Source organism: Bos taurus, chromosome 19 (assembly GCF_002263795.3).
Source record: "Bos taurus isolate L1 Dominette 01449 registration number 42190680 breed Hereford chromosome 19, ARS-UCD2.0, whole genome shotgun sequence".
In the NCBI taxonomy this organism is placed as follows: Eukaryota; Metazoa; Chordata; class Mammalia; order Artiodactyla; family Bovidae; genus Bos; species Bos taurus.
Window position 1 is genome coordinate 23,509,023 of NC_037346.1, and position 15,434 is coordinate 23,524,456.

General features: G+C 40.7%; 1 protein-coding gene and 1 pseudogene across 4 annotated transcripts in view; one reads left to right on the forward strand and one right to left on the reverse strand.

Moving 5' to 3' along the window:
- Positions 1-3,909: 3,909 nt before the first annotated feature.
- PAFAH1B1 (platelet activating factor acetylhydrolase 1b regulatory subunit 1) overlaps positions 3,910-15,434 on the forward strand; it is a 68,395-nt gene continuing 56,870 nt past the window's right edge. For 2 of the 4 annotated variants that reach the window (XR_003030583.2, XM_024979636.2), the window contains exon 1: positions 3,910-4,293. The gene's annotated coding sequence lies outside the window, so the exon portion shown is untranslated. 4 annotated transcript variants of the gene reach the window in all.
- LOC100336161 (protein transport protein Sec61 subunit beta-like) lies at positions 12,780-13,313 on the reverse strand (annotated as a pseudogene).

The following is a 15,434-nucleotide window of genomic DNA, read 5'->3' on the forward strand; positions in this document are numbered from 1 at the left end:
CCACTCTCATTCCTGTGATCCTTTATATTTTTCTCCATCCCAAAGATGTTTATTGCCTACATAGCTTTGTCATCCTTTTTTTTTTTTTTTTTTTAACTTTAGGGTTCACTTAAAAAAATTTTTTTTAATTGGAGGATAATTGCCTTATAATGTCGTATTGGTTTCTGTCATACAACATGAATCAGTCATACATATACCTATGTTCCCTCCCTCTTGAATGTCCCTCCCATCCCCCACCTCATCCTACCCCTCTAGGCTGTAAGAGGTCACCAGGTTGAGTTCCCTGTGTTGTACAGCAAATCTCCCCTGGCTACCTATTTTACATATGACAATGTATATATTTTAATGCTGCTCTCTCAATTCATCCCACCCTCTCCTTCCCACCGTGTCAAGTCTGTTCTCTACGTCTGCGTCTCTATCGCTGTCCTACAAATAGGTTCATCAGTACCATCTTTCTCCATATTGTCACCTTTTTCTGTCTTCTACCAGAATAGAAACTCTGTGAATTCAGGGATTCTGTTTGTTCTATCTATTGTGTATTTTCAGCATCCAGCACAGGGTCTGGTACATAGAAGATAGTTAAATATTCGTTGCATGAATGAATAAAAATTGTAGTCATTTTTAAAAGTTTGCTTTACATCACCTCCTTCATAAAGCTTTGAGTTCTCTAGGTGAAAATTAATTTTTTACTTTACAAGGTATACAAACAAGCATAAAGGGTAAGAAAGTTTGCCTGGTCTACTGTGGTGACATCTAGATTGATGCATTTTTTGTATTATGTTAGCACTTTAACCGGAGAAGGCAATGGCACCCCACTCCAGTACTCTTGCCTGGAAAATCCCTTGGATGGAGGGGCCTGGTGGGCTGCAGTCCATGAGGTCGCTAAGAGTCGGACACGACTGAGTGACTTCACTTTGACTTTTCACTTTCATGCATTGGAGAAGGAAATGGCAACCCACTCCAGTATTCTTGCCTGGAGAATCCCAGAGATGGGGGAGCCTGGTGGGCTGCCATCTATGGGGTCGCACAGAGTCGGACACGACTGAAGCGACCTAGCAGCAGCAGCAGCAGCAGCACTTTAACAATTATTATATATGTGTGTATGTATTATATGTATACATATATGTATACATATGATTTCAGGTTATGAAGTACTGTTTCTAAATATTTCTTCCATGTCCAGGCTGTGAGTTTCACCTCCTTTAATAGTCTGTAATTTGTTTCTGTGGCCTCCCAATGTTCATGACACATGAGGGTGTCATGATGCCGAGATGAAGAATGATTGGTTTAGCTGGACTTGCCCTCACTGACATGTTCATGCTTTGGGGAAATGCAGGTACACAATTTTTTAGCCAAAATGAGCCTTGCCCAGTTGGGTCATGGTTTTCTTTCAAATGGGACACATATGCCTGCCAGATACTGATACACGTAACCTGTATGCCTGAAAGCTACCCTCTCACAAATTGCTAATTGCTTTCTATCAAGTACACACACACAACAATGTACACTTGCCCATAAACAGAGGACAGTTTGATTCTCAACATAATGTTTTAACATTTGTGCCCATTGTAGACAGATTCTTGCTCTGGAGCTACTTTTACAAGACATTTTGTCCTCTCTCCAACAGTAATATTTTTAGTGTTTCTTCCAGTCCGCTTATTTGCACAATTGTTTAAACTAACACTAATTTTACTGCAGCAACCCAAACAAATGTTTCCATTTTGAAAATGTCTGCTGGAAAAATAAAGATTTGCAATTCAAATGAATGGGGAGATAGTTAGATTGTGGTAGTAAAATCGATGTTTACACTTACTTTTTTGCAAGAAACATTATCCAAATTATTCATTATTAAATGTTTCCTGAATGGATGTAGTAGGTTCTGTAGAAGTCCTTCTTATGAATTATGATTAGTAGCATAGATGGCCTAATTCTCCATTCTCAACAGACAAGTGTTTATAAAGATGAATCTATCACTTTAGAAACTGAGAAGAAAGTGCACAGAACCAGAACACATCGCTCCGTATTAAGTTAAGCACACAACACAGTTTTCTTTTCAGAAAAATTATAATCCAGGGACAGTTTTTACGTGTTTCTCCCAAGTGAGTCTATTGTGTTTTGAAGGACTGCTATAGAACTAAAACCTGATGTTAATTTAATTCATAATTATATAATATACATTTTAAAGTATTCTGATTACTTGAGTCTATGAGCTCAAAGTATTGGGGTTAGTGCTACCTATTTGTATTAAATCAGTGTTTATAAATGTGATTCTGATTTCTGGGCAATTTTGTTGGCTTTTAGATCATTCATTTAAGAAATAAAGAACTGATATCCTCAGGTGATTAAATTTTTATACTGTGATGTCAGGCAATAATACACACTTTAAAAGGTAAAAGTGAACTTAAGATGGATTCTTAGAACAAGGGATGTTAATTTATTTCAACTTTATTGACTGTTACTGGATGTGGCACAGACCAAACTTTTGTGCCTCATTTTGTTGTCCTTGCCCAACCAGAGAATCCCAGAACTGTAAACCTGGAAAAGACATTCCAGAGACCATTTGATTTCCTTCCTTGATCTCAGGAAGGGGAGAACCCAAATCTTCCAGGCAATTCATTCATATTTTTCTTGAACATCTGCAGAGTTAGAGACTTAAAACCTTAAAAGGAAACTTATTTTGCTACCAAGTAAAAGTAATTGTTACATGAGTTGCCTGTGACTCCCTAGTAAAGCCATATACTGTACACATGCAGAATTTCCTAATTCTCACAAAAGCCTTACAATTTATATGTCTATTTTACAGAGAAACGGGGCTAGAGACAGTAATTTAACCAAGGCCACACTTCCTTTATGTTGCTGATCCAGGATACACATTCAGGTTCTGTCATTAACCCAGTAATTTCTTAAAGGTAATGTATTTACCTCCAAAAGGAAAACAATAAAATCAATAAACACAAGCCTAAACCTATGTTCCAGGAAAAGAGTTTCCTTGGACAATATAAATTAGTGATGAGATGATCACACTAGGTAATTCTAAATAAAAGAATATTCCACATAGGATAATCTAGAACCTCAAATCTGGCCTCTTTTAAATCAAATGTTTGTGTGGAACACATTTGACTACAAATCTCCAAGATTTCATCTGCCATCTGTTTCAACCCCCCAAACAGCAAACACACACACGAGAGCGCGCGCGCTCAAGCCTTGTAGGGATAAAGTTCCAGGTCTTTCTTTGGTCATCAGTTTCGAGACTTCCAGAATCGCAGATGTGTGTATGCCTGCGTGTGACTAAGGAAAAGAATAGCTGAATCACATCTGAAAGCGAATTTTCTCAAATTAAAAAATCTCTAACAACCAGGCATCCCAGCAGGTCTTCTCCCCAGACTAACCCAATCTACTCCCCCTCCCTCTCCCCGGTCCATGAGAAATAAACCCGAAGGCCGAAGGTAGAAGGGGCGACATCCTGGCCCGGGCTCCGCTTTCTGAAGCCCATCGGGGCCCGGAATCCACGGTGCCAGATGGTCCCTGCTGTTGGCCGGGGGAAACGGAGAGCTCTCCGTTCGCGAGCAAGAGCAGGGCGTGGAGGTGAAGACAGCCGGAGTTCACCAGGGGCCGCAGCAATCAGACGAGGGTCTAGGAAAATGTTACTGAGAGCCTTTGCACAGATTGCAGAGGCGTGCTGAGCGAAAATGAGCACCTCTCGCGCACACTTGTCCCCCACCCCACCTCTCTACACCGCCGAGCCGCATCAGCCCGCCAGCCTGCTAAGCGGAAGGCAGCGCGGCTCAGGGCCGGGCCCTGGCCCGCGCATGCGCCACAGTCCCTCCTCCGCTCCCGGCCCCCCTCCCCTCCCTCTTCCCCGCGGGTCTGGGGCGGCGGCGGCGGCGGCGGCGGCGGCGCGGTGACGTCAGGGCGTTGGGGCAGCTCCTGTGACAGACGGAGCTGGAGCGGCGGGGCGGCGGCGGAGTCCAGCGGCCGAGATAGCGAGTGAGCGAGCGGACGAGCAGCGACCCCGGGGTCCAGGGAGCGAGAAGAAGAAGGAGGGGAGCGCTCGGGCGCGAGCTTAGAGCCACCGCGAGCGCCGGGCTTGGGCTCGAGCCCCGGAACGGCTGAGGAGCCCGCCCGCTCCCCTCCCCTCCCCCTCCCCGGGACCGGGCCCAGCGCGCCATCCTCCCCCTCCCTCCTCCCCTCCCTCCCTCCTTCCTCCCTTCCCTCTCCCTCTCCCCCTCCCCCGCCGGTGGATGGGAGTGAAGGACGGAAGAGGCCCTGCGGAGGCGGCGGTGCAGCGCTCCGGTAAGACGGGCGAGGGTCTGCGCCCTCCCTTATGTCTCCTCCACCGCGCTCGGGCGGCTGCGGGCCGGGCCCGGCGGCCTGACGATGTGGCTGCGCCGGTCCCCTCCCTCCCATTCTCCCCTCCCCCTGCCGCCGCCGCCTCCTCCTTCTTCTTCTCTCCTCGCTCTCAAAATGGCGGCCGCGACGGCCGTTGAGTGAGAGACACGGGAGGAGGGGGGGACAGGCCGGGTAGGGCGCTGCCCTCGCTCCCCTCCTCCCTGGCCCGGGTTCTGGGGGTGCCAGGGCCGCCGCGGCTCCACCCGCGGCCTTCCCCGGGAAGGGATCGCCTTCCTCCCTTGGTGACTTAGCAAGAAAAGTATTCTTGGGTAGGAAGGGCGTGGGGAGCAGGTCGCTCTCAGATCTTGGGGAGAGGGTTCGGCTCTCCTCTCCCTGTCCGCGGGAGAGAAGCTCCGCAGTCCCCACCCCGCCCCGCGGCTGGCGCTCAGGGACCGGGCTCAAGCCTCCTCGGCACTGTCCACCGGCCTGCAGGCGTTCTGTCCCCCACCTGTCCTTAGGATGGAGTTGACCTGAGAAGGATGGTCCAGCCTTTCCCTGGCCCCCCTATGCGGTGGTTCAGCCCCTGCACCCACTGAGGAGGAGCGGCCTGACCCCACCGAACCATCCGCAGCATCCACCCACCAAATCCGGCAGGATTTTCTTTTCTGCCGTCGGCTCCTTCAACGGGAGCTGCCTTTTGACGTTGTAACACTGAGCTTCGAGGCCCTCAGCCATTCTCCTTCGAATCTCCCCACTCGTATAGGAAACGCAGTGCCTGCCTTAACCTCCCAGGTGAGAAAATGCCTTTGAGATGGTGGGCAAATTTTAACAGTACGTCTCTAAACAGAAGAGTGGAGAGGAGGAGGAGGTTTTTCAGTATCTGAGACAAGAGCGGAAGGTGGCTTGGCTTTATTTGTTGTTCTGCCTTTCTTCCGTGACTTAGCAAGAAACTCCTTGGAAGGAAGACGGGAGATTTTCTTTTTGGGTTGCCTTTTGGGTCCAGTGTATATCAGTCTTTTGGTTAAGAAATTTTGCTTTGGAAGCGAAGAACCAGATTTGTGGTCTCCGTTCTCAATGGGCGATGTCATGCCAAGGTCCCCCCCTCCCCCTTTCCTTAAGAGGCAATCGGGAGAGAAGAAAGATGTTACTGTTATTCCGACCTCTACTTTAACACACAATCCTTGAGATTTATAAGGTTTTAAAGGCTAAACAAAACAATTGTGCCGTTTTTGGTAATTCTATTTTTGTTGGGGGGTGGGTTGTTTTGTGTGAATTTCATTCTGAGCCTAGGGCGGAGGAAACCGTGCTTGGGCCTTTCATACCAGTAATGTCATCTCTCCCCTTTTGCCACGGTAGTATTTGCTCGAATTTTTTTTTTTTTAATTCCTTTTTTGCTGCAGCAGAGCTTGATTGCTGCGGGGTTCAGTCTTTTAATCAGGAAAAATGTCCTGGTTGGGTAGGTCGTTAGTGATATAATGTTGAATATATTAAAAGCTTTTACTTAAAGAATTCTGATTTGGGTCTGAGGCATTAGCTACCTTTTAATCTCTCGTGGGTATCTTTCAGGACACAGTTTTGCAAAATAATTGGCAGTTGCAAATTGCAGTTTTTATTAAAGCATAAGCGTGGTCTCTGTTTAGGGTGATTTATTCTTTCATGTTCTATTATAAATGATCATTGTTTGGATTGTTCACAAGGGGAGGATCTATCTCCTAAAACAAAGCTGTTATTTTTATAAATCAGAATGGAACCTAATTTTTCACAAAATATTTCTGTTTATCTTGATTTTGATGGAGCTAGCTCTATTTCAGTGCCTCTCCCACCTCTTTTTTTTAAAAAATGGGCTAATATTTGTGGATGCTGTGAACAGCCATTGAGCTGAGGAGACTGGGTGGAGTAAGAGAGCAGAAGCTGTGAAATGCTAGATTGCCCTTTCATAGCATTTTTCTCTTGCTTATATTTTGTAAGGTTATTTGATGCTAATTGGTGCTACAACAAAGGCATTTCTATGTAGTAAATCTTAAAATCTCATGTTTTTAGTTTCTACCTTTTTTTTTGCAAGGTGGAGTAAAAAGCAGTGTCCCTGCTCTAAAGCAAATACTTATTGTCTGTATATTACCTGTATGTATATATACACATACATATACATATATACACACTTCTTAGTATTTTTTATTGTTTTAGTTAAGTAAATGTAAATTAACAAATGCCAGAAATATTTGGCAAAAAATAGTAGAAATATTGCAAAAATCTAATGAAGACATTATAGATGTTTTCTTTAACTTTAGTTTGCATTAAAACAGTAAAATCTGTGATTTTTAAATAATGAACATCAAAGTGAGTAAGAGAGAATAAGGTTATTTGTGTTAAATGCTCTTTATATAGACCCTTTCTCTTGTGTTGTCCTTTGGAAGAGATCTTGTAGTAAGGTACTGCCCTAAGAGAGGGTAGGTCATTATAATGTCTTGTATCCAGCATTCATGTGAATATATGTTCTCAGAAGGATGTCAAATTGATGTTGTAAATGTGGTTTTGATGGGCCTTAGGACTGTTTGTCAGTGTATGATACATTTTTATATTTTTGTTATTTTTAACGTGATTAAAAAGTAGAAGGGTTCATGTGGCAAGGAATGAGGTTAGTGTTATGTGTCTAACATATCCTAACCCTTAGTGTTTGTAGCTATAAGAGTGTACTAAGAGCCGAGATTTTTCAGTAGATTACTAGTTGATTAGGAGTTTAAAATAATTTGACTTAAGTATGAGAGCTTTTACTTCCAAATGTGTATCTGGATATGTTTCTAATACATGTGGCAGAATCTTTTGCTTAATTTGGAGATCAATTTTTAAAATTCTTAATAATCCTATACTTATGAAACTTTTAATGAGATTGGGATGGATTAATTTTTTAGTAGAATTACTTGGTATCTTTTTTTCCAAATACAGTTACTCTGGTATATAAAAAATTTAGAGATGTTTCTAGAAGGGAGAAATCAGTATAATAATTTTTGGTTTTCCAGCTAGAACATCCATGTTTCATTGTTTATATATATATTTTCAGTGTAAATGTTTCTCCCTCTTAGGCAATAAATGATACTGTATATGTGACTTTATCTTACAGCTCATATTTTCAGTGTCCAAGAAAAAAGAGGATCTTTTTGTTTACCTGTGATTCGTATTATTCACAATTTGTCCTCTTAATTAGTAAGCCATAGAAACTATGGGAGTTATCATCATTAGGATGCAGATACCTTAAAAGACAAACACAAAGTAAAACCTTAGGACAATCGAAATGAATTTTCCAATTCTTCCCATTGAGTTCTAAAGCAGTGAGTCATGCACTCTTCTGCCAAAGGGACTTGAGGCTCTGTTGGTTTAACCACGCCTGTCATGTCTGCTGTGGTCCTAAAAGAGATTTCTTTATTTGCCTGTAACTTTCTGTTGTGAAAATATTTCTTTATGACTGGTAATCAGTTTTCATACACTTTGGAAAAAGAGATAGTTTAAAGTAGAAATTCTTTGCCACTTTTACTGTACAACTTTTTTTATATATAACTTAAAAAGTTGCTCTATGAAAAATAAAACTATACAAAAACAAGAAACTGATGATATATGACTTCTGAAAAGAAAAAGCAAACCTGTTCTCCTAGTGCTTAGCTGTAGAGTGACTCTTAGTTGCTGAAGGCCAAATGTTTTGAGAAATGTGTATTTCATGAAGAAAGATACTGTATTATATAAGCCTATTACTAGGTTAGTGCAGTGAAGGCTTTCTGAGTTGTTTCAGCTTTGTTGCTGGTTTGACACGGCACTTTGGCTAGTCATTTAAGTGGAACCTTAGTTTAATTTCTGCTGTGTGTATAATTTTTAATCTTGTCATGGCAGTTAAACATTTTAATTGTTACTTGTGAAATGCTTTATAGTCTTTGGATGCAGATACTATAAGGACTTGCTATTTTGATCTGTTGTTTTCTCTTTAAAAGATGGTGGCTTTTAGTTGAAACTTACCTAGTTAGATTGATCTGTGCTTTTGTGTAAGCTGGAAAACTATCCTTTGAAGGTACTGTCATCTAACATTTTGAACATTTTCCTAGAAGTTTGTAAACATATTGAACGTGGCATTTTGTCTACGGCCATACCACCCTGAACGCGCCCGATCTCGTCTGAACGTGGCATTTCATTTGTTCTGTCAGGTACTTTTTGTGAAAGACTGGTATTTTTATGGATAAGAGAACTAAAATGTAGAGAATTTCTTTTCTCAAGGTCACATGTTGGGTTAGTAGCTAGAATGAGGTAAATACTGTAGTCAGTGGACTACTTGGGTATTGCCTTGCATAATCAACATTCTTTTTTCTTTTGACAAAGTGGACTCTTTTCATAACTTTTTATGTTTGCTAATTTCTTTTCTAAAATGGTGAGAACTGGTAGCATTTATTGCCTGTATCATTTAAATTGGCATTTATTCACATGATCTTATATTGCTGTTTTGCTTGTATAAGGCATTTGAATGGGAACTTCCAGAAAATGCCTAATACAGCTTTATCATAGTATATTTATAGTAATGCTGCATACATACAAGTAATATTAATAAGTTAATATTAAATCAATATTTAAGTACATTTAAATATTTAAGTATATTTATTTAAGGGGTTCAGTTCAGTCGCTCAGTCGTGTCCGACTCTTTGCAACCCCATGAATCGCAGCACATCAGGCCTCCCTGTCCATCATCAACTCCCGGAGTTCACTCAGTCTCAACGTCCATCGAGTTGGTGATGCCATCCAGCCATCTCATCCTCTGTCATACCCTTTTCCTCCTGCCCCCAATCCCTCCCAGCATCAGGGTCTTTTCCAGTGAGTCAACTCTTCACATGAGGTGGCCAAAGTACTGGCATTTCAGCTTTAGCATCATTCCTTCCAAAGAACACCCAGGGCTGATCTCCTTTAGAATGGACTAGTTGGATCTCCTTGCAGTCCAAGGGACTCTTAAGAGTCTTCTCCAACACCACAGTTCAAAAGCATCAATTCTTCGGCGCTCAGCTTTCTTCACAGTCCAACTCTGATATCCATACATGACCACTGGAAAAACCAAAGCCTTGACTAGACGGACCTTTGTTGGCAAAGTAATGTCTCTGCTTTTGAATATGCTATCTAGGTTGGTCATAACTTTCCTCCCAAGGAGTAAGCGTCTTTTAGTTTCATGGCTGCAGTCACCATCTGCAGTGATTTTGGAGCCCCCAAAAATGAAGTCTGACACTGTTTCCACTGTTTCCCCATCTATTTGCCATGAAGTGATGGGACCAGATGCCATGATCTTACTTTTCTGAATGTTGAGCTTTAAGCCAACTTTTTCACTCTCCTCTTTCACTTTCATCAAGAGGCTTTTTAGTTCCTCTAGGGGTATTAATAAGTAAATAAACACTTTTTAAGTTTGATTGAGTATAGGGTTCTGTGTAAGGAAATGTGCTATCCTGTAGTTCTTTGTAGTGGCTAACTTCCAGGGATCTCTCTGGAATTAAGGTGAATAAAGGAAAAGTGTTCATATTTCCTGTACAGAGATTTTATGTTGTCCCAGGAACAAGGTAGCACTTCCGAAATAGTTGTTTCAGGGCCACAGAACACTCACCTGTAAGAAGTGAACTTACCCAACTAGACAAATTGCATTTGCATTTCTGCTCATTGCATTTCAATTATCTGTTCCTTGAGCTCTTATGTGCTCACCAGAATTACTGACAGTTAACTGAGGCAGATAAGAATTTTCTGAGAGACTCTTTTGATAACTGTGAAATTAAGAATCTGGGAAATTTTTAAGGAATTTAGTTGAAAGCTTATGTTTTTAAGGATTTGCATGTTGTAGATTTAATTCATTTTTAATCTGTGACAAAGATACAAGGATATGTTTTATGATACTAGTATTTTGTGTGTGTAAGGCATCTATTTTATCTCTTCATCTTTCCTTCCATGTTTGTTTATTTTATGAAAAATATACTGACTGCAGAAGAAAGGAAGGTGAAGATTAAGAGTCAGTTGTATTGGGAACTTCCTGATGGTCCAGTGGTTAGGCTTCTGGGCTTTCACTACTGAGGGCCTGGGTTGGGGAGCCCACAAGCTGTGCATTGTGGCCAAAGGAAAAAAAAGTTAATTATATTGATTATTATTTACTATTATTTTTGTTATTTTATTTTTAAAGGGTAAAAGCACTAGCAGAAAAAATGAGACAAAGCTGTTGACTAAAACCGAAATGAGTATTTTAGATTCTGATCCTGCTCCATCATTTTTGTCAGCTATGGAAGTGTGTTAGTCGCTTAGTCATGTCTGACTCTTTGTGACCCCCGTGGACTGTAGCCTGCCAGGCTCCTCTGTTCATTGGGATTTCCCAGGCAAGAATGCTGGAGTGGGTTGCCATTCCCTTTTCCAGGGGATCTTCCTGACCCAGGGATTGAACCCAGGTCTCCTGCAGTACAGGCTTTACTGTCTGAACCACTAGGGAAGTCTCTGTGAGCCTTGAGCAATAAGCCTATTTTTTACCAGTAAGTGGATAATGTTGACAGTATCTAATTCATAGGGTGGTTGCTATTATTGGATAAAAGGCCTCTAAATCCTTTAGTAGATATTTTTTATTGTTAGAGACTTTAAGAGAATTAGCATACTGTTTACTCATAAAAGTAAGCAATAATATAGCTCTTATAGTTTTAAGTATATTTCTTAAGAATTTTCAAAATTTCTTAATAGGCAAGAAGTGCTGTGTAAATCAATGCCAAATGGACTAACTGTTTTTTAATATAAAATTATATTGCTTGCAAGCATTTTATTTAAACTGCAGAGTGTATTTGTATCTTTATTTTAACAAAGCTTTTATTGGTACTTCTTTTTTTTTTAAGTAATGTGCTTATTGTATTTGGCCTGTACTGGGGCTTTGTTGGCTTAGTTGCCTGACGCATGTGCAATCGTAGCTCCCCATCCAGGGATTGAACTCGTGTCTCCTGCATTGGAAGGTGAATTCTTTAGCACTGGACCATCAGGGAAGTCCCTTATTTGTACTGTTAAATATTAAATAACTCCACATTTTTCCTTCTTTTTTAGAATACCTTTTTATTTTGGGATAATTTTAGATGTGTAGACAGGTTGTAAAGATAGTGCAGAGAGTTCTTATATATACCCTGCCCCTAATTTCCTCCACTGTTAACATCGTATATTTCTGTGGTACATTTGTCAGTCTTGGTATTTCCTATTAGCTAAACTCCAGACTTGATTTGAATTTCGCTGGTTTTCCTTTAATGGCCTCATTCTGTTCTAGGTTTAATCCAGGGTACCACCTTGCAATTGGTTGTCTTGTATCCCCAGTCTCCTCTGGTCTGTGACAGTTTCTCAGTCTTCCCTTGTTTTCCATGACCTTTGCAGTCTTGAGGTCCTGGTCAGGTATTCTGTAAAATGTCTCCCAAACTGGGTTTGTCTGATGCTTTTTCATGATTACAAGGGTTGTGGATTTTCAGAAAAAAATACCGCAGAGGTGAAGTACACTTCTCATCACATCATGTCAGAGGCTGCGTGATGCCCACAAAACATCACTGGTGATGCTAACCTTCATCACTTGGTTAACGTAGTGTTTGTCAGTTGTCTTTTAAAGTTATTATTTTTCCTTTACCTTTTGGAAATGTGTCCAGTTACATGCCCTGGTGAGGGGAGTATCAGTTTACACGTGTCATTTGGAATTCTTCAGTAAGGCAGATTTACCTCCTCTTCCCCTTTTATTAAAACAATTTACATCCATCAAGAAAATTTTGTTTAGGATTTTAAATATTAATTTAAGTAATCCTCGTTTTATTCACGTATTGTTTAAAACATTGTAACAGTGGTTTGAAGAATAAAGATCAGAGAAAGTCTTTGAAGGAGCTACATTTAAGTGAATTATATATCCCTGTAGAAATTATTCTGAGAGTAAAGTTCAGTGTTGGGATTTTAGAGAAGAGCTCCACATTTTGGGACTTGTTTGGAGGGAGACTGCTGTGATCTGAGAAGCAAAGCAAATAAGGCATCTTATTCATCTGTGCTGTGCTACTATTTGAATCCACCTTGTTCTTCCCTTTCCCTCAGAAAACTTGTAAATACTGAAGCGGGAAACAAAATATTTTTGACTGACTGGACTCTTTAAAAACAGAACTAAGATCTATGTCCTGAAGGAGATTTACTTTATATTAAGGAGAATTTATAATTTGAGTGCAAGATAAGTCTTGAGCATCGCAGTTATTACAGTTCTTGGCAGTTTTTTTTAAATTTATTTTTACTTTATTTTTTAAATATTTATTTATTTGGCTGTGCCAGGTCCTTGTGGCATGCGAACTCTTGGTTGCAGCATGTGGGATCTAGTTCCCTGACCAGGGGTCGAACTCAGACCCCCTGCATTGGGAGCTCAGAATCTTAATCATTGGGCCACCAGGGAAGTCCCTAAAATTTATTTATTTATTTTTTAAAATGAATTAAAAAGTTTATTAGCCATAGAAAAAAAATCGATTCTTTAATTCTTATTAAGTTCCCTGTAAAACAGTAAACTTGCAGAAAATTTGTTCCTCATGAACAGAAAATCACTATGGTTTTGGTCCAAAATATGTTGGGATTTTTTCCTTTCTTCAGATGACAGACAGATGGATGTAGCCGAATCTATGAACGAGTGTACTTGCCCCAAATGTGCAACATAAATACAGAAGCGATGAACAGAAGACTCATAACCACTACTGGAACAGGGCCCACTTTGAGCCCTGGTGAATCCTCTGTGTTGAATCGTCACATCCCCCCAGTGCCCGCTGAGGTCGTAAGGCCTGCGCTCCTTGTTCCACAGCTGGCATTCTTCCTCTGCTGGATGGTGGATCCCGCTGACCGGGCCGCCACTGCTTTGCTGGGAGAGCGCCCTGAGGAGCCCATGTTAGTGCCACTGGGGGCCGGGCCAGGCATGTTGAAGACAGGAGGGTGGCAGGGAGCCGAAGTGAACTGCAGAGGAGCGATAGAGCCTCGAAGCCAGAGCTAAAATTTATTTTTAATTGAAGGATAATAACAATATTGTGTTGGTTTCTGTCACATGTCAACATGGGTCAGTCATAGGTACACATATGTCCCTTCCCTCTTCTGCCTCCCTCCCACCTCCCACCCCATCCCACTTGGCAGTTGTTTTTTTTTTTTTGGCAGTTGTTTTTAAATCTTGCCCTTCTACTGTATTACTTGTACAAGGAATATCATTAGGTTTCAACTTTTAAAACCCTTGTCCAATACCATTACTTATTTTTGTTTCTCTTCTAAATTTTCATCAATTTTTCTGTCCAGCAAACATTTATTTAGATATATTCTAAGCATTGGTGATGCAAACATGATTGTCAGCACTTGCCCTCAATGATCTTAGAATTTATAAACACATATTTAACATGCAAAGGTAGAACAATAATGCTAAAATCACAATATATACTTGGCAAGATGTTTTCAAGGAGATCTTCACAAAGATGTTGGTTAAACATTTTTGAAGAAATCGTGTCATGTTTGGAGAATTAATTTGTACCTAGTCTCAGAAGTACCCCTTAGTTGGTGAGGAAGTTACATGTAGTTGTAGTTCAGTATGGCTGGAGTGATGATGAGTATAGAGAACACTGCCCTGATCTGACCTCTAAAGCCGGGTGGCACGTGGACCATTTTCATTTGTAGGCTCGTCTTAGACTCACGCAATGCAAATTCCATGGTTGAGGGGGCATCAGGGGCTATCTGCATTTTCAGTAAGCTTCCAAGTTGATTGTTTTTGAGAAGAACTCTTTTTGTCCTTGAGGTGGCAGAGGGTGATTTTAATTTGTGATAAGTGACATCATTAGATTTCCCTTTTAAAAAGACAGCTGTCAGCATTGTGGGAAATGCAGCTATGGAGTGGATGGAGGCAGATAGGCCTGTGATAACTATTTAAGAGACAGTGAAGGTTTAAAGAATGGATTCGAGAGAGATTGAGTATGTATAAATTATTAACCAATTTGATATGGGAAGTGAGACAAACAAGGAATGAAGAAGGTGAAGAATTGAGATTTGTTTGTTTTGGTTTGCGCTGTTGAGCAAATATGGGTGTTTGGAAGCAATGAGAAAGAGTTGAAGGAGAACCAAGGTTGGGGGAAGTTTTTTTGGTTGTTGTTGTTTGTGTATGTTTTAACAGGATAACCATTAGGTGTATTGGAGACTTGAATTCTAAAATATTTTTTTGTTGTTGTTTTATATCTATCAGTATAATTAATAGTAGATTTTTAAAAATTTTTGCTTACTAACCTTATGAGGTATTAATTCATTCTTTTATTTTATAATTAATTCATTTCATTTCATAAAATTCATTCTTTCATCAGAATGTATTCAGTGCACTCTTATGAGAACTGTGCTGAGGTGCTGGAAAGTACTCCAGACAGGGGACAAGCAGTAGTAAAATAATAAAGGTGTCAAAGTGAGGAGAGGGAAGGCGTGCATTACAAGGTACTCAGTGTTAACTAGAGTTTGAGCAATGTGGGGCTTGATTAGAAGTAAGACTTGAAATGTGGAAAGGGACCAGATACTAATCAAAGACCTTATACACTGTTAAGCATGTGGACTTTGGGAAATAGGTGCAGCATAATGCAGTGATTAGAGGCCCTGACTTTGGAGATCAGATGCATGTGTTCAGCTCTGCTACTTACATAGCTCTGTTCACTACACACACACATACACAGAGTATAAAAGCTCCTTATTTAAATCTTCATAGGTAGTTATGAGGAGTAAATGAACACTTCTGAAACACTTAAATCAGTGACTAGCATACAGTAAGTGGTATTTAAATAAATGTTAATTAAAAACTAGTGTGCCAATGAACAATTGTTTTTAAGTTAAGTGATATGGTCAGATTGTATTTTAAATAGATAATTCTAGGCCTGAGTATAAGATAAATGTTAATAGGTCAAGACTAGATTTAGAAAGACCTGTTGGAATTAAATTAGGCCAGTCCAAGGACTTCCCTGGTGATCCAGTGGCTAAGACTCTGCACTCCCAGTGCAGGGGGTCTGGGTTTGATCCCTGATAAGGGAACTAGATCCCACATCCCACAAGTAAGAGTTGTGCAACTATTAATC